This window comes from Pteropus medius, unplaced genomic scaffold (genome assembly GCF_902729225.1).
Source record: "Pteropus medius unplaced genomic scaffold, Ma_sr-lr_union100, whole genome shotgun sequence".
NCBI lineage: Eukaryota > Metazoa > Chordata > Mammalia > Chiroptera > Pteropodidae > Pteropus > Pteropus medius.
The window spans coordinates 3,834,040-3,853,283 of record NW_024350921.1 but is presented as its reverse complement, the minus strand read 5'-3'; positions in this window follow the sequence as shown (position 1 = coordinate 3,853,283).

The following is a 19,244-nucleotide window of genomic DNA, read 5'->3' as shown; positions in this document are numbered from 1 at the left end:
AACAGAATTTAAAACAGAATGAATTACACGTTTTCCTTGTGCTTTATTCTGTCTCTCTCTGGCCACTGACGTGGAAGACATTTCAGAATTTGTCTGACCTCTAAAGTTAACTGTATGAATTCTACGAAACCAAGATTTCCAACTGCTAGAACACCACATACCAGAGGTAACCTGCAGGAAGCCAGACCTTTGTGTCCAGGTATACAGGATTAGTTTCAAGCCTCCAGGGAGTATTTTGACATCATGATGCTGGGTTGCTTTAGATAGTTTCCAGATTGCATTGACCAGAAATTTTCTTCAGCCTGTAGCAGGTTCCCATTCATCTCTGTAAGCTTCAGATAGATTACTAAAGCTGGTACCATCCTTTACATATCTTATACATGTGCCAGCCTCCTCTGCAGCCCACCAGGCCACACTGAAGGCACAGCTGTTTGCAGACACACCGCAGTGCCTAGAGCCCCAAGAGGCTGGTGGCCACAGCTGGACCCAAACCATTGGTCTTGTCTCCATCAGTTGTCCTTTGCATGTTAATTAGTACTAATGGAGAGACAACACCCTCAGGCCTGTCTCTTCTCTACCTGACTCCTCCCTCCTCTTCTCCAGGAGCCCCAGATAAGTCTGCAGCCAAAACTCCTGCATGTGTGTCTTTCCCTCATTCAACCGTAAGCTTCTTGAGAAAAGGGTATCTCTCTTTAGCCTTCTTTTTATGTTCCCATACTGAGCACCTTCTATAAAATGGGTACTGGTAATGTATCTTTTGGGACAGCTACCACTATTAGCCAGAGACTACCTGGGACTCTCAAAAACAAAACAAAATAAAATAACAACACAAAACAAAACATATTTTTTCTGCTATCTATTTCTGGTAGAAGAAAATAGATTGTAATAACCAAAAGGATTGTTTCAGGTTTTTTTTGTAAAAATCTTCTGGGATACATCCAGGACAGTGTGTTGACAGAAGTGATCCTTATGGTTTAATTTGGAGAGGAATGGGTGCTTACCACATTCTCCTGAAATTTCACCTATAGAGATTAATTTTTAGCTCAACAATTCTCCCATTGTGAAAATGTGAATTCTGGAGAAATAGGTGACACATTAAAGTCACATGGTTTTTACTATTGCAGTGTGAATTAATTGATTACTTTTCTCACATGACAGCTCACGACTCATGAGAACTTGTTCTTGACAGAGATCCAAAGGCCAGAGCCCACGGGTTTATTAGTGGAGGCCAGTAGGCAGAGCCAGGCAGCATAGTGATGGTGTTAGGGGGACCTGAGAAGCTGGCAGTCAGCCTGAGGACACAAGCACCTTTCAGAAGAGACAGTAAAGGCAAGATAACAGAGGGTAAGAGAGTGCTGAAAAGCAGAAGGAGGCACATCTGCACAGGGTCACTGGAGTACAGGTTCTCCACCAGAACACTCCATTTTGAACCTGTCTAACATGGCGGCTAAGGCTATTGCTGAGGTGTCTAATCTCAGCTCACCTTGGTCTCCTGTCACTCCAAGTGATTGCTCCTCAAACCTATTAGAGGTTCCTTAAACTCTGTCTGAAATATCCTCTGCATTCTCAGAAATACATTTCTGACTCCTCCCTCAAACTGTGATAGATGCTCCCTCATGCCTAAAGCACCCTGGCTTTTTGATCTCAGAACCTCACCTACCCTAGTGGCTTTGTGCCTCCCCAGTGACCCTCTTTCCCCTGGCGTTAGACCACAAGGGCCTGGAGACCAAAGCAATGTTATTCGCCTTTGCATTCTTGGTGCCGAGCATAGAGGAGACCTTCAAAAAATATTAATAAAAACATTTTGTGAAGGAATAAATGTTTATTGTATTGTGTTTACAAAAATGTACAGTGGATCAGTCTTTATTTCTCGGCGTAAAGAAACCATTGACTTTGGGAAAGCATTATTTTCCAAGGGCTTTGCTGTGATGGCTTCTTTCTCAGCAGAGAGCTATTTATGAATACCCTACAGCCCCCAGGGATTCATGGTCAGGCCAGAAAGAAGAGTAGAAATGTGATTCCGAGTGGGAATTTATGACTAGCCTTAATCTGGAGAAAGTATAAAACAACTGGGGGAACGAGATGATGAAATGTGTTCAACATGTGTGAACTGACCACAATGAGTGACCTGGGAGAAAAGATGAAGGGAGAGCTTAACAAGAAAGGCAGAGCCTGGGCCAAGAGTGCACGGGCTTGCTGAGCACCTACCACGACCTCAGCCTGGACAGGAAACTTGAATTCTCACTTACAATTGTCATCTTCTGGTGATGGGGAGATGGCAGGATGGGACATAGAGAGTAAGGTCAAGGACTGGAGAATGCTGAGCCAAGGGGGGCAGCAAGTGGGGAGCGGTGAAAGTCACCCCACCTGACAGATGGAGGGCATGGAGTAAATGCATTTTCTGTTCTAAAGGGCTTTGGAAATAAGACATTCCTGTTCCTCCCACACTTTCCTGGAGAGTTCAAAGCCTCTACACATATGAGTTCTCAATTTCCAAGGCACTGAAGTGAGGCAAAACATGTCTTTCCCACCTGTAGTTCCATTGACAAATTATTTACGAACCTAAAAAACCATTTTTATGGCCCTTTGAAGAGGCTCCTTTTGTTCTTTGCCACGTGACTAAAAAGCAGAAGCAAATTCAAACTACAGAAATAACTGTAGTATACCATGTGGGCCAGATAATGTTTGTTAATTCAGTCATCTGGTCACTTTCCATGGGAAATTTTTCTTGGCTAATAGGTACACATGAGTTATGGGGTTGGAGTTTTGTCTAGAAACACCATGTATCACAAAGAAATGGGCACCACAAGGTTGAATTCCTCCTATTCCTTCCCCATGAGGGAGGGCAGGGATCACGCAACTTAGAGCCAGGGAGCCTTGAGAAGGACAGGCCACCACTGGTCCTAGGCTCCTATTGGCTAAAGGGGAGGCCCCTGTCTCTTAGGCCGGCCTTTTCTGTAGGGGATCCATGCCCTGTCAAGTCTGGGGAAAATCAATCCAAACCCCAAAAGACTAAGGTACTAAGAGAAGAAGGCAAAAGATCTCCAAATCTTCAAGGACAACAGCTTGTCAGGGATAACAGCTAACTCATACTTTCTTGTGTGTTTTTTAAACCTTATTTAACTTTGAAAACCTGTTGATTTTTTTTTATTCAAATGGATTTAAATAATGTAAAAGCTAACAAACAGCCACATAAACTAGAAAAAAAATCATTTAATTTAAAAGATTCCAATACTGTAAATTTTTAATTAAGTACAAATTAACTTATTAAAACTCTAAGTTAGCCAGCATTTTTCTATATCCCAATAAGTACTTTATAATCATGTGTTATTAATATTAGTTTCTCTACAGCTTTATCTACAGTATTACTCTGGCTGAATTTCTATAGCCCTTAATGTTGGAAATCTTGGATTCACTACTAGCATGATTTTATTTTAAATATTTCATTGAAAAATAACTTACACATACACCTCTCTAAGAGAGGTATGATGGAGACAGGGGAATTTACGAGACAATACAGCAATGCAATTTGGACACTAACCAACTAAAGTGAGCATAGACTCCATAGGTTTAAGTGCACCGTCCCTAAAAAGACTCCCCTCACTTCAGACACCAGCCATAAGTTACAGAATTCCCAGGCTGCCCACACTCCGACCAACTGGCTACAAATCCAGAGGTTTCCCACAAACCTCTCAGGTTCAATAATTCACCAAAACAACTCATGGAATTTGGAAAAGCACTGTACATCCATTGCTGTTTACTATAAAGAATACAAGTCAGGATGAGCCAAAAGAAGAGAACTTTTAGGCAAAATCTGGGCAAGTCCCAAACTCAGAGCTTTCATGTCCTCTGATGGTAGTAAAGTGGACTTCTATCCTGGCATAACGGTGTATGTGTACCAACCAAGAAGCTAACAGAGTTTCAATGCCCAAAGTTTTTATTGTGGTTACCTTAAGTAGGCATGGATGATTAAATCATCAATCACATGATTGAACTCAATCTCCAGGCCTTCTTCCTTCCCTAGATGTTGGGCTGATATCACCTGGTTGAAGCCCCAATTCTGTAATCACCTGATTGGTTTTTCAGGCATACTCTGTGCTAAATCATCTCATTAGCATAAACTCAGGTGTGGTCTCAGGGGCCCAGTATGAATTACAAAGACACTCCCATCACCTGGGAAATTCCAAGGGTTTCCGAAGCTCCCTCCTAGGAACCCAGGACAAAGACCGGACAAATTCTTCATTACACAAAGAGAATTGCCTTAGACATCAGAGACCTGACTTAGAAGCCTTATTTCACTTCTTACCAGTAGTGAAACTTAGATAAATACTGAAATTCGTCTGATGGATGATTCCTTCTAGATATAAATTATATGGGTTAGTAAATAACCAGTCAAATATCTGACACAAATTGTCAGTCATTTGTTTATACCATTCATTTATGTATTTACTTATTAAGCAAGTACATGAAAAGTTATTAAGTGCCAGGCATGGTTTAAAGTGCCACCAAGTGTGACCTGCAATTGATTTCTATAAGGCTAGTGGGGAGACATTCCCCAGGAATAAATACTTCTGAATCTGGGGATAATATCCTTCCTGAAGTACTGGAAGTTAGTTACGGGCAGAGTGCAGAGTGGGGTGGGTGGGTGTGGGGTGGGGTGAGGAGGGTGGCTAACATTAACGGTGGATCCCAATCTGTGCATGAGCCAGGGAAGCAGTGACTGCAGTTGGGTTCCTGTCTTCGAGTCATTCCTTGAATCTTCACATCAACCCACAGGATAGATGTCTTAATTGAAGGGTGAGGCAAACAGAAATGTTGAGCTCCATGTGACTATGAATGTACAGAACCAGTGAGTGAGGGGCTGGAATTGAACCCAGGTCTCCTGACCTCGAAGTCCACCAACTCTCCCTCCATTGTATCATACCTAACATCACTCTCACGTAGGACTGTCCCCAGGGCTGGAGCTCTCTGGAGGTTTGGCTTTAGGCTGGTCAGGCATTTAAATTAAAGGACACTACCTCTTTTAAGGGACAAGATTTCTGTTGAATCTTGGGCAGCAAGTGAACCACATTAAAGGGTGATACCCCTTTCCGCCGCCACCAAAAAAAACATGTATTTTCTCAGTTGAACTGGTAGTATTTCTTCACTTATTTTTTCCTTTTTCCATTGGGAATAGAGACTCATATATCTTTTCTCTCTGCCTCCACTTCCCCAAGTGAGAGCTTAATAGCTAGCCCATAATATTAGTTATTATTGCTATACTTCAGATTACCCCAAAACTGAGCAGCTGAAGACAACAAACATTTATTATCTCACAGAATTTGAGAGGGTTAGTAATTCATGAGTCCCTTAATTGCGAAGTTCTGATTTTTGGATTTCTCATGAAGTGGCAGTAAAAGTGTTGACTGGGGCTGCAGTCATCTAAAGACTTGACAGGGGCTGGATGACTCACTTATCAACTCACTCAGATACCATGGCCACTCACGACAGCCATGGTAGCTGGCTTTCCCCAGAGTGAGTGAATGAATGATAAGATGGGAGACAATCAAGTCAGAAGTTTCAGTACCTTTTATAACGTAGTCTCAAAAGTAATATACCAGCACTTTTGTTGTATTTTCCTGATTACACAGACTAATTCTGATACAGATGTTGGAAAGAACCAATAGGAGGCATAAGTAATTGGGGGACATCTTAGAGATTGGATACCACTGTCCCCCTTCCCCAATTACCAATGATTCATGTCCCTCCTACATGTAAAATACATTCATACTTTCCCAAGACCCATGCCCCTAACTCTGTCAAATATTACCCCATTACAACTTCAGCTTAAAGTCCAGGTTCCATCATCAAAATGAGGCCCAAGTATGACAGAGACAAATTATCTGTCCCTCACAAACCTAACATTTGGTGGAAACAGGTAGAGGACAGCTGTATAGACATTCATATGTCAAAAGAGGGAAAATGGGAGCGTGAGGGAGACACTGGTCCATAGCAATTCTGAAATCCCACTAAGGTGGTTCCTGAATTAGGCCTCAGTCCTGCACCTGCCCAGAAATAGTACAAGGATCTTGGTTCCATCCTTTAAGTCACCTTTCTTTTTCATGACAGGTAACACATGATACGTAATATGAGTAGTTTTCTCAGCCTCCTCTGCTTCTAAAGTTAGGGGGACCAAAAGCTTTTTTCATTTTGACCTGCGTCAATCTAAGGTGATGGTATTTCTGGGGATATAATTCTCTTTAAAACGTGAGTTATTCTGTTAGACAAAAGCCATGCCTATAATTCGCTTCAATATAGCCCTTCCCTACCTTGGATTTCTGCTGAGGAATAGTACTTTTAAGCTTCTTAGACATTCTATTGTATGGTTGAGAGGGTCTATGAAACATACCCTTAAAGTTTTAGAGGGCCTTTTTTTCGGAATGAATGGTACTCTGAGGCATTATCTTTGATATTCCTGGGGTCTTAACAAAGGATTTTACAGTGACATACTTGTTTTCATCTCTGGATATGCTTTTCTGAGAGTGTCCTATATTTGATATTTACTCAGAAGCTATTTCTTAATTTCAGCATCAATTGCCAACTGGAGAGGATAGGAATCTTAGAAAACAGCAAATCTTGACTCTTTCCCCCACAATACATGTCTCTTCTCTCATTTTTTACAATAAGTAACAAGAAGAAAGAAGGTAGTACTTTCAGTTCTGCCTGGACATCTCCTTTGATATATCACCCAGTTTATTAAATACATTTCCCAACTTCTACATTATTGCAGGCAATAGCATTGCTAAACTTTCTGCCACTGCATAATACCAATCCCTTTTCCTCCAGTACCCAATAAAATTTTACTCACTTTCCTTTAAGTCCTCACTGGCAGCCTCAAATTTAAATTCTACTAACATCGTGTTCAAGGCAATTTAGGATTTTTTAAATACTTTCTGTGAAGTCCTCCCATTAGCACCCAATGCCTGGTTCTAAAGACACCCTCATATTTTAGGTATTTGTTATGGCAGCATTCTACTTCCAGGGACCAAAATCTGTGTTAGTTATCTATTATTGTGTAGCCTCAAAACATAGTAGCTGAAAATGACAGGTATTTATTATATTACAAAATGTCTAAGAGTCAGGAACCGAAGTGGTGTAGCTAGCTGTGTCTGCCTCAGGCTCTCTTATAACGTTGCAGTCACATCACTGGCAGGGGCTGCAGTTATCTGAATACTTGAGTGGCACTGGAGGATGATGTACCTGTTGGCAGAAGATTTCAGTTCCTCACTACATGGGCTTCTCGTGGCATGCCAATTGGCTTCCTACAGAGTCTTCTGAGAGAGGGAGAGAGTGACCAAGCCAGAATCTGCAATGTCTTGTAAAACCTCATCCCAGAAGTGGCATGACATCACTTCTGTCATATTGGGCAACAGTGAGTACAACATGGGAGGTGACCACAAAAGAAACTACATGAGTTAAAGACCACTGGGAGCCAGGTGACAAGCCTGCTAATTGCTGACACCTGCCCTTACAGGTGTCCCACTGCAGCAGACCCTCAGTGGTTTCTCTAGCCTGCTCAAAGCTTGTCTCGAACTCGCTATTAATATCAAAGGGTTGAGCTACTTCCTCACGAATACTGTGTATGTGATCTTAAGGTAACGATTCAGCTTTTAAACAGAACCATAAACTGTTTTCTCTACTTTAGGGGAGGCCAGCAATGCTCTCTGAGCAACTAACAGAGGAAGAGAGCTTAGATCAACACCTAAGTTTCTCCCATGAAAGAAACACACTCCAATCCTACGGTTTGACCTGTGCTTCTGAATCTAATTTGGTGTCAGCTTACGGTTGGGAGGAACCAGAGTGATAGTGGCACTACTCTGTTCACATCCCATTTTTCAATATAAAAGTCCTGGATGTGAGTGTTGCATGGAGGTGTATGCCACATAACTCCGACCAGGACTGCTACTGAGGCACAGGTTGCTGAAGAGGCTCCTTGGTTCAAGCCTCCACTAAGTGTTTCCTTCTGGGGCTTGGCAATGCAGGGGGCCCCTGTCCTGGTTTCACCTGTCACCTCCCTTTCCAGAGGAAACCTTCAGGTTAGGAACCTGGACTTTTCTCTGGACTCGGGGCAGGCAGGAGGTCCCAGCTTGTAATGGGAGCCAGGCCTCTGTTAAGATCACCTGTGGGGGTACAGATTCTTTGTCTCAGCTCCGAGCACACTGGGGGAATGAGAGGGCTAATGCAGCCTTTAAAATATTGATGTTTTATATTTTTCTGATTTCTTAAACCATAAAAGTATTAAATGTTAATACAAGCATTTAAATATTACACTACACAAACACGCATACATACACGATCAAGGTGCTGGACAAACTGGTGGTGTCCAGTGAGAGCCCTCTTCCTAGTTCATAGATGGTCCTGTGGTCTGAATGTTTGTGTTGCCCCAAAATTCGCATGTTGGAATCCTAACGCCCAATGTGATGACATTAGGAGGTGAGGCCCTTGGGGGTGATTAGCCCATGAGAGAGGAGCCCTCATGAATGGAATTAGTACTCTTATAAAAGAGTCCCCAGAGAGCTGCCTTGCCCCTTCCACCATATGAGGATACAAGGAGAAATCTGCCACCTGTGAGAGGGCTCCTACCCAACCATGCTGTCATTTCGATCTCAGACTTCCAGCCTCCAGAATATGAGAAATAAAGTTCTGTTATTTATAAGACATCCAGTCTGTGGTATTTTGTTATAGCAGCCCAAATAGACCAAGATGAATGGACATTTTTTCACCATGTTCTCACATGGTGGGAGAGGCAGGGAGCTCTCGAAGCCTCTTTTATAAAGGCACTAATCCCTTTCATGAGGTCTTCACCCTCATGACCAATCACCCCACAAAGGCCTCACCTCCAAATGCCATCATATTAGGGACTAGGTTTTAACATATGAATTTGAGGGACACAAATATTCAGTTCATAACAATGCTCAAGGAGGATTTTTATTTCTCATGTGCTCCAAAGGGTGGTTTGGGCTCTTTCTGCTCTTGGTCGGACATGTATTCAGCAAAGATGGTCAGGGCTCAGCCTGACATGACACCTCTTGATATTTTCCTGTGAAAAGAGCTGCAGCTGAACTGCTTCTTGGTAGACAACAATGTCAGCCTCTCTGTTCAAATCCTGGCTTTATCACCTGCTATTTCCCCAGCTGTAACATGGGGATAATAATGGCTACTACTTAGCGTTGTTCAATCAGCTAAGACACATGAAGTGAACAGCACAGTTCTTGACATGTGGTGGCCACCCAACAAACCAACACTAGTCCTCTCTCCTCTTTAATTCTGGGTCTAAATAAACAGGAAGCAACTCCAGTTAATTCATTTCCGCCGTTTGTTTAGAAGTTACCCACTTCCTTTCATGATATTTTTCAAAACAGTAAAAAATATTATAACCACTGAGGACAATGTAAACTTCTAGAGGATTACTTGAAACTGTTTTGGAACTAATATCGCATCCCTTGAATGCCTTAGTAAGGAACCCTTACTCCTGGTAAGGTCTCCTGGCAATACAGTCCTTCGATTCTTGCTTGTCTGAGAAAGTATTTCTCCTTGCTTTTGAAAGGCAATTTCACAGGATACAGAATTTAAAGTTGGTGAGTTTTTTCTTTCAGCAGCACTCTAAATATTTCACTTTACTCTCTTCTTGCCTGCCTGGTTGCCTGGTTTATGAGGAGTTGAGCATAATTCTTATCATTGCTCCTCTAGAAGTAAGGTGTTTTATTTCCTGTGGCATTTTTCAAAATTTTTTCTTTGCTTTTGATTTTCTGAAAGTTTTTATTTGTTTGTTTTTGTTTTTGTTTTTGTTTGTATATATCCTGCTTTGTGTTTTCTGAGCATTCATGGTTTGTTCTCTGACACTAATTTGGGGAAATTCTCAGCCATTATTGTTTCAAATATTTCTTTTAAATGTTCCTTTTGCTCTTTTTTTTCCTTGTATTGTTCCCATTATGTGTATGTTACACCTTTCAAAGTTGTCCCACAGGTCTTGGCTATTCTGTTCTGTTTTATTTTTCAGTCTTTTTACTTTTCAGTTTTGGAAGTTTCCATTGCCATATCTTTAGGCTTAGAGATTGTTTACTCAGCCACGTTCATGCTACTAAGGATCCTATCGAAAGCATTCATTTCCAATTCAACGTTTCTGACCTCTATTATTTCCTTTTGATTTTTCCTTGGAGGCCCACCCTCCTGCTTACATGACCCCTCTGTTCTGGTATATTGTCTACTTTTTCCTTTAAAGCCCTTAGTATATTCATCATAGTTTAAAAAAAAAATTCGTATCTGATAATTCCGATATCCCTGCCATGTCTGATTCTGGTTTTGATGCTTGTTCAGTCCCTTAAAACTGTGTTTTTTGCCTTTAAGTATGCCTCGTTATTTTTTATTGAAAGGCAGACATGATGTATGGGGTATAAGAAATTATTGCAAATAGGCCTTTAGTGAGGTGGTAGTGAGTGTGGGAGGAAGTATGCTACAGTCCTATAGTGAGGCCCCAGTCTTTCAGTGAGCCTGTGCCCCTCATCTCGGAAGCTTAAGTGCTTCTCAGTTCCCTGCCCCTGTCTAGGGGGACAGGATGGCCGGAAGGAGCTGGAGTTGGGTATTTCTCTTCCCCCAGGTAGCTTAGGCTCTGGTTAACTATCTTCTCAGGAAAGGCTTTGGTAGAAAGAACAGAGTGCTCTGTCGCATTTCAAAATGATTTCTTTTCCTCTCCCCTTGCTAGAAGTAGAACAGGACTTTTATCTTTACTGTGAGAACCTAGTAGAGCTCCACAAGGTAAAACTCACAAAAGTGTGGGGTTCTCCCATGACTGGCCCCCCTGGAGTCTTGATCTCTGGGGCTTGTCCACACTGAGCCTCCAGTAATTCATCAGTGACAGTTCAGGTTTTCCTCCCCCGCCTGGTTCCCTCAGAGTTTCTGCTCATGGTTTTCCACTCAGGTAAGCTGTGATTCTCCATATCTGCCTATCTGTCTCTTCCATTTTGCAGGCAGCAGTTTGCCCTGTGACTTTACTTCTGTGATAAATCTAAGAAGAATTGTTGATTTTTCAGTTTTCTTAGTTGTTAGTGTAGAGTGATAGCTTCTAAGCAATTTACATGCTGGGTTGGAAATCAGAAGTGGCTTTTTTCTGGCAACATCTTCTTGCTAAATGTGCACCCACAATTTCTAGCAAAGATGTGAGAGGGCCTGATGTGCTGTCCTCAGCGACTGCATCAGGACTCTGTCAGTGTTTCCATGTTGGGAGCTGTGGTTTCCAGGCATGGGAGTGCGCCCTTGGGGAGGGCCAGACTCTCCACGGGGGCGTGGGAAAGAAAGTCAGAACATTGGTTTTTATTTATTTTTATCTCAGTTTTTCTTTTTTGTTTTGGTAGGTTTTACAGTGTATATGGGGACATTGATGTAAAAGTAATGTATATACTTTCTAAATAAATATACATATAATGAGGCAATATGCTCATTCTTAATGATAAAAAATTGTGTTCAAATTAAAATGAGACCACTATTCTAGAGATCAAGGAAGTAGCATCTCTACTGACTAAAATACTGCATTTAGTGCCTTCTAAAATACTGTGATGTAGTCCCCTCTTGACAGAGATTTACCCAAATATATATTTTGTTTGAATGCTTGTTTCAATGAGGCTCTCGGGTCTTTGGAATAACATTGCACTTTACACGGATCTCTTAGTGTTTAATGCTCATTCCTTAAATTAAAAAAAAAAAAAAGATCAAGTTTTTTTTCCTCTTCGCTCCCCTGTAAAGGTTGCCATACTGGTAAATGTAAACTGTTTAGTCTTGTCAGGAGGGAGGATCTAGAATGCTGGTCTCCACACTGGAGAACTGCCTCCCTTTTACTTTTATTGGTGGCAGTGGGAGGGAGTGGACATTGGCCAATGCCTACACTCTTTGGGACCCTGAGAGAATTACAATGCTGTCCTCAGGAAGCCAACAGGTGGTGCTGTGTTCCTGTGCTCAGGGTGGGGCTAGCATTGCAGACAGAAAGCTTGTTCCCAAAGAGAAGACAAAAAGTTGCCTCTTCTACCTGACATTTCAGATAGGGATGCTCTGACATCACTGTATAATCATGAAAATAGTGGCAATTTTCAATGGCAGGCATTGAAGTTGGCGAAGATTGAGAAAATACTTCCGTTTTCCTCTCAAACACAATTCGAAACTAACTTTTGCTTAGTCTACAATTTGGGGCCTGCAGTTAGAAACATGACCAGGGCTGCAGGACACAGCCTACCATGGTGGTGGTCCATGGAACAGCACCTGTTGTGATGTATGACAGGCACCAATTTTCCAAATGGAATGATAAAGATACTCTGCCTACCTCCGGATTATTGCGAAATCAAATGAGATCAAGTACAGATGAGAAAGAATTTAGAAACTCTTGGAGCTTATACATGTGGGAGGACCCACTGGCTGTTCCGATGGCCACTTGGGTCAAACTCCAGCAGCTGACCCTCTTCCCAGACCACCTGGACTCCCCAAGGTGCCCAGAGACACTCCCTTCCTGTGGCACCACCAAGAGAATCCCTCCTTCCTTTACACATGTGCCAAAATATGCCTTTGCCTGACCAATATTCATCTCTGGCGACTGACACATCTGAAGAATATTTCTGATAAGATTTAGGGAAGGCCATGTAGAGATATGTAAGGGTAGAGAGTCACTTGGGTCCTCTTTAAAAATTATTGGTTTTTCAACTCTGGCTGTGCATTAGAATCACCTGGGGAGCTTTTACAACCCCTGACGCCACATAGGAACCGTGCCCAGGGCCAGCCACATCATGACTCTCATGGGCTCCTTTCTCCATAAAAATATATTGAAAATTATATTTTATGATTGCATTGGTATAAAAACAAATATGTCAGTATCACATATTGAAATCTTTTCTTTGACTTCAAAGTTTATTTTCTTTTTCTGACTTTAAAAAATGAAATTAAATACTTTGTAGGCCCCTAGAACTATGGTGGGCCCTAGGCACTGTGCCAGCTGTGCCTAGTGGGCGAGTCAGCCTTGCCGAGAAGAGCTAAATCAGACTTTCTCAGGTGGAAGCCAGGCTACAGGGATTTACTAAGGTCTCAGGTCATTCCAGTGTAAAGCCAAGGTCAACGCCCAGTTCCAAGCATTCAGAAAGAAAGACCTACTTGGCTGGACTGGTGAAAAATAGACCAGACAGGTCATCTTCCTCTAGTCCTAATGGACCATGGTTAGCCAAGTTAGACCTGAAGGGATATGGCCCAGCCTACCTCCAGCCCCTGACATTTAGGCAGGACAAAGCATCCGTAACTCTTTCATCATCACTCCTCTGAGATTCTGCCCTCTACCTGCCTGAATAGACATCCCTAATTTAGAGTTGAAGAAACAGAAAGGACTGCTCACCCGTCTCATTTTGAGATGCAGAAACAGCCCTGATGCTGAAGTAAGCACTTTAAGTGTCCAAGGTCATGGAGATGGCTGAAGCAGGATGTGCCTGAGCCCTGTCCTCACATTTCACTGTATGCAGCAACCCCTTGAAGGGCCCCAGGAGCAGAGGCAGGACACTCCTATAAGCATGTCACCTGCTAGGTCCTTCACTCTGCCTATAAGCAGGCCCAAATGTGGCCCAACTGAGGATGGCATTTTCTGCTGGTCGCCTGAGGGTGGGACCACCAGACGCTACTCCAGAAGCCTCCTTGTTTTGGAGACAGATCCACTGTGTTGACACAGGGCACAGAGGGAGAAGGAAGCAAAGGTTAGTAACAGCCACGAGAGAGCTGTGGGCATTCCGAAATCACAACGGCTTAAGCTGCTTTCACACAAATGCCATCTCCAGAGCCACTGTCATTCTCTCCTTCACTTTCTCCTTCCCCACCCCTCTTTCCATCAACAAACACTCGTAGAGAGCCTACTCCTAAATGTGTGGGACATTGCAAAGTGTGTCAAACAAAGAAGAATGGGCCCATGGCAGACATCAAGGATTGACAGCCCAGTGTGGGGAAAGGCCCGCACACAGGTAAATGACAGAACAGAATTGGCAGGTAACATACATAGGGACACAGAGTTGGGGCACATCCTGGTGCCTGGAGGCTGACTGAAGCAGATATCTCACATTTGAGTTGAGTTTTAAAAAAGGTTCTTTGGTTGTCATAGAGATAAGGTTGGTAGGTGACGGTGCACAAAGCAGGGCATTGAAGGAGAGTTCAAGTGTTCTCCAGCGCTATTTACTTAAGTGTTTCCCTTTAGGAAGCAGGTTGTTAATTAACTGCAACCACCTTAGTCATTTTCTCAGCGTCCTTTCTGCAAATGCAGCCAAGAGCCAGAGCTGATCACTTAGCTAGAGGAATTCTACTTCCCTTCTGTGTACACTCCCTGAAAGTGAATTATAATTATTGTCCTGAAACCCTGCGTTTTCACAAGTTCCTCATCGAAATCACATTAGGAAGTAGGATTGGTGCATGGCTAAGACAGAGATGGAAATATTGCCTGAGAAAATGAAGAAAAAGGTTGTGGGGAAGTAGAGCTTCAAAGGTGATTAACAATATGTTTTCTTTGGGGTGGTCCCTCTCAACCACTGCAATGGGCATAGCTTACACGGACTCCTCAGACCTATTGTTGCTGCTGATTATTGTGGTGTCTCACCAAAGCCATGCCCAGCGAAGTGCAGTATAGACCCAGGGCTTCTAAAACAGGTTTCCATTTTGCATTACTATTTTTAACCATGCATAGAATAAGATTGAAGAGAAATATACCAAATGCTAACAGAATTTTTATGGTTCTTTTTCTTCTCTCTCTCCCATATTTTTAAAACTTTTTATTTTGACTTATTAGAGATTCACACAAGTTGGAAAAATAGTACTGAGAGATCCTGTGTATCGTTCACCCAGTTTCCCCCAATGGTTAAATCTTCCATAACTAGGGTACATTGATCGAAACCAGAAAGCTGACATTAGTACAATGCTATTAACTTGACTATAGACCTTATTTGAATTTCACCAGTTTTGTGTGTGTGTTTCTAGGGAAATTTATCACATACATAAATTTGTGTTCCTATGTTTTTAAAAGCGTTTAAAATAAGAATATGTTTGTCTTATTACAAAGAAAGTTTACTTTTAAATTCTTTTCTGAGACTCTCACAGGGAAAAAAAACTAAATATGTTAATTGCTAGGCACAAAAATATTTATTGTTAAATTACTTAAATTTTAAATCACTTGTGTCTAACTAGAAGTAATTGAATTAACTAGAATATGTTCAATTGATGGACCATTGTCCAACTATATGACCTGTTTATGAAAAAGGCTGTGATAACATAGAAAGATGCTTTCAAAGAGGTGAAGTGAAAACCAAGCTATAAGACTGTGCAACTGTGGGATGATGGTTATGTAAGAAGAGATAAGTGTATGGTGCGGGGAGGAAGCAGGAGGCAAACAAGACAAAATTGTTCTTGTTACTTTTCCATATTTTCCAAAATGTCCTACTGAGAAGGACTTTTAATTTTAACATGTGTCACCTGGAGATCTTATTAAAATACGGATTCTGACTCAGTGGTTAGGGGCCTAAGTAGCAAGGAGAGGCCTCAGATTGGATATTTCTAACAAGGTCTCAGGTGATACCGGTGCTGCTGTTCCACAAGCCACACTATTTAAATAATGGATTATTAAAAAATGGACTTGTAGAAATACTTAAGTGCTTCTTGGGTTTAAAACTGACCTCAAATGCCAAAACATACCAATCAACAACAACAAAAAAAACAAAAACAGTCCAATAAAACCCTCTCCTCACAGATTCCCCTTGGATTTTCTAAATAACAGGAAATGTAGACTCGGCCTTACGAAGCCCTGGGTGGTGGAAATATTTTCTCAAGGTGGGAGCGTATTTCCCCACCAATTGCTAGGTATACCTGCCTTTGGTCCAGGCTGGAGTCTTGCTGACTCATTGCTCTCCACGGGAGGCCTCATTTTTGTCCCTTATCAACATGATTTCTAAAAACAGGTGTCTAACTAGACTGCAAAAAGTGGAAAAGCAGGAGCGCAGGCACCCCCACACATACCACCCTGTGCTCAGCAACCAGCTGCTTGGTAAGAAAAGTAACATGAGGATCAGGGCCGCCGTTTATCTCCTGGCAGCCGGAATGGTGAAGCACTGTCTTTTTCTTTTAATCTTTCAGCACAGGCTATTTCTGTTCTCATGTTGCCAAGTTGGATTACAGTACAAAACTTTCTATTTTTAAAACATCACCAAGTCTTTCTTGTGAGGCAATGAAGCAATGTACAATTTCTTTTATTTATTTTGTCATTTACTTGAACTTCTAAGTTCTCACACACGTTCTGTGTAGAATATATGGACTTTTTAAAATGTAAAGAAAACAAACTCCATAAGCTCCTTACCTATAATTGTTGTTGTCGTTTCATTTTGTTTTGCTTTTGTCTGGATGTCATATGCAAGTCTCTTTTTTATGAAGTTATCATACTGTGTTAGCAATTTTGTAATATCTGCCTGATTTCACTCAATTCTCGGAGAAGCTTTGGGACGGGGAAGGGCAGGTATTATTAATTCCATGTGGTTGGATGGCATGATAGCATCCTCTGATGGTTCTTGTCACTGGTAGACACCTTCTTTCTAGGGCTTGACCCAACATCTTGTAGGGACACTCCATGGTGAAGGCCAATCACAGCCTAAATTGCTCTCCAAACACATCCGGATGAAACAGACTAATGGAGGAGGAGGGACAAATTATTCCTAAATAGTGGTTGTATGAAATGAGATTTATGGACAGCTCCCACCTTTAAACAGGTGGCTGCAGCAAACTAAATTTCATCTCTACCCAACTTAGAAAGTGACATGAATGAGAAGTTCATTAAAACCAAACTTCTAATAAACAAATCACAGTAGACACGTACACAGTGGAATACTATAGTCTCGTGAGAACAAATGCTCTAAAACCACTCTCGACACTATGAATGAACGCATTCATAAACACGATGGGGTGAAAGAAACTAGAATACACATTGCATGATTCCATTTACATAAAGTGCAAAAACAGGTAAAACAAGTCTGTGGTGTTGGAGGTGGGAGAGGAGTTGCCCCTGGGGGTGGTGACTGAAAGGGGCTTGGGGCGGGATTCTGGAAGCACCCGTAACATTTTGTTTTGATCCGGATCAATCCTGCTGTGTGTGGAAAACCCTCTGAGCTGCACGCTTACCATGAGCACACACTTCTGTATATTCTATGTCACCAAAGAGTTTTTTTAAAGCCTGTTGTTAGTACTGAGAATTGACAGGATGAGGTTGCCTCTGCGTCTGTGGTTCCCATTCAGCCTGGCTGTGCTAAGCCCTCTGACCTCATGGAAACTGAGCTGCCAGTTACTCCTTGGGGACTCAGCAGGGACCTGTGATCTCGGAGTCCCTTTCTTGGATCTCCAGGATGACAGGCCAGCTGTTTCATCTCTTAAAACAACGATCGTCCTGCTGCTTGGTCCTTGCTGCTACTTGGGGCTGAGAGCCATGCTGCCTCTCAGCCTCGCCCTGGATGACCGAGGACACTGCTTGGCCCTGCCTGACCTCGGAAGGAGCAGCACCAGGTCCTTCACTGAGGGCCCTCCTGTTGCCATCTCAACAGGGGGACAGGGAATCTGCCCTGCTCAGTTCTGCTCAGTTTGGGGAGGGGTGGCGGTCATTCTTATTCCATTTTTTTTTCTTTTAGGCCTCAAACGCACAAGCCTAGCTGGGCAGCGTAGGGCCAAGCAGCAGGCCTGACACACAGAGGGACTGCTTGTGTCCTCCAGCCTCCCGCTCCCCCATCTGGAAAGCACTGGGCCCACATGAGCTTGGATTACTGTCACTCTGAACAGAAGGACAACTGGTGCTGGCTTTCAAGCTCCACTGTCCTCCACTGATGTTTGCTCCTTGGAGAGGATAAAATGCTGCTAATAAAAAGACTTATTCTCATCTCTTTTGAGGACTGCCCCGGACCTGGGAACCAGTTGAAATGGTCTGAAATTATGTCTCTGGGGGAGAGGTAATTTAAGAGTCTTTCTAAGGGCCCTGCATTAACTCTTTAACTGTCTTTAAACAATGAGGAAGACAAAAGCATTTGCAGTGTTTCTATCAAAATCCTCACTGGTAACAGTGAATATAATGGACCAGACAGACCTAAGATTGAATTCTGGCTCTGCCTCTAAACAGTCAGGTGAATGGATGCAAGTCACTGACCTCTGAGCCTCTATTTCCACAACTCTAAAATGGGGATAGGAAACCCTACTTTTGGGTGATTCGAAGAGCTAATGTATATCAAAGGGGCCAGCATAGAGGTTGGCTCATAGTGAGCAATTCATAACTTATCCTTAGAAGTAATGCTCCCCAGGGCTTCCGTGCACTGGACAAATACAAATGAGCCAGGGGCTGCAGGAGACACAGTGCATAATGAGATGGACCCTGCCTTGCCTCCTGGTGTTTACCTCCTAGTGGGAGGAAGGGCAGGGCTTGGCAGAAAATAACCAATAAATACATAAACAACACACTTTTAGAATGTGGTGAGTAGCCGTGAAGGAAGCAAATAAGATGATGAGATAGAAAACATGGGGGGTGCCTAGTCCATTTTAAGTAGGGAGGTCAGGGCAGCCTCTCTGAGGAGCTGATATGACTGAGACCCTAGGGATTAGGATAAACCAGTCGCATGAAGAACTAGGAGTTGGGGTGGGGCGAGCAAAAGAGGATACAAGAGTAATATGCAGAACTAGCAAAGGGCCTGGGAGGACAGAAAGGAGACCACTGTGGCTGGGGAGTGGGAGGAAGGGCCGGCAGAGGAGGAGAGTCAAAGGGTTACGCCTACGTTTTGGGCACAACCAGGAGGGTGGGAGAGTCATTATCTGAAATGTGACAGATCGGCAGCTTTGGGATGATGGCGGAGGGAACAAATGCAGACATAAAGCAGGAAGTTGAAAACCCGAGCCCCAGGAGAGGGAGGTCTGGACTGGAAATAAAATATTAGGGGAATGATTAACACGGATAGCAAGTAGCACCTAAGATATTGGCTTCAACTCTTTTAGGGATAGCTGATAGAGGAAAATGACAGGCTTGGTTGCGGCCTGGAAGCTTGCCCACATTTAGAGTTAAGCCAAGGAGAAGCCAGCCAAAGAGACTAAGAAGGGGGGACGGATTCAGAGAATAACCAGGATGTGTGCTGTCTTGGCCTTGGGACAGCATGGGAAATTTGCAGCGGAGAGAGTGGTCAGTGCACTGAGTG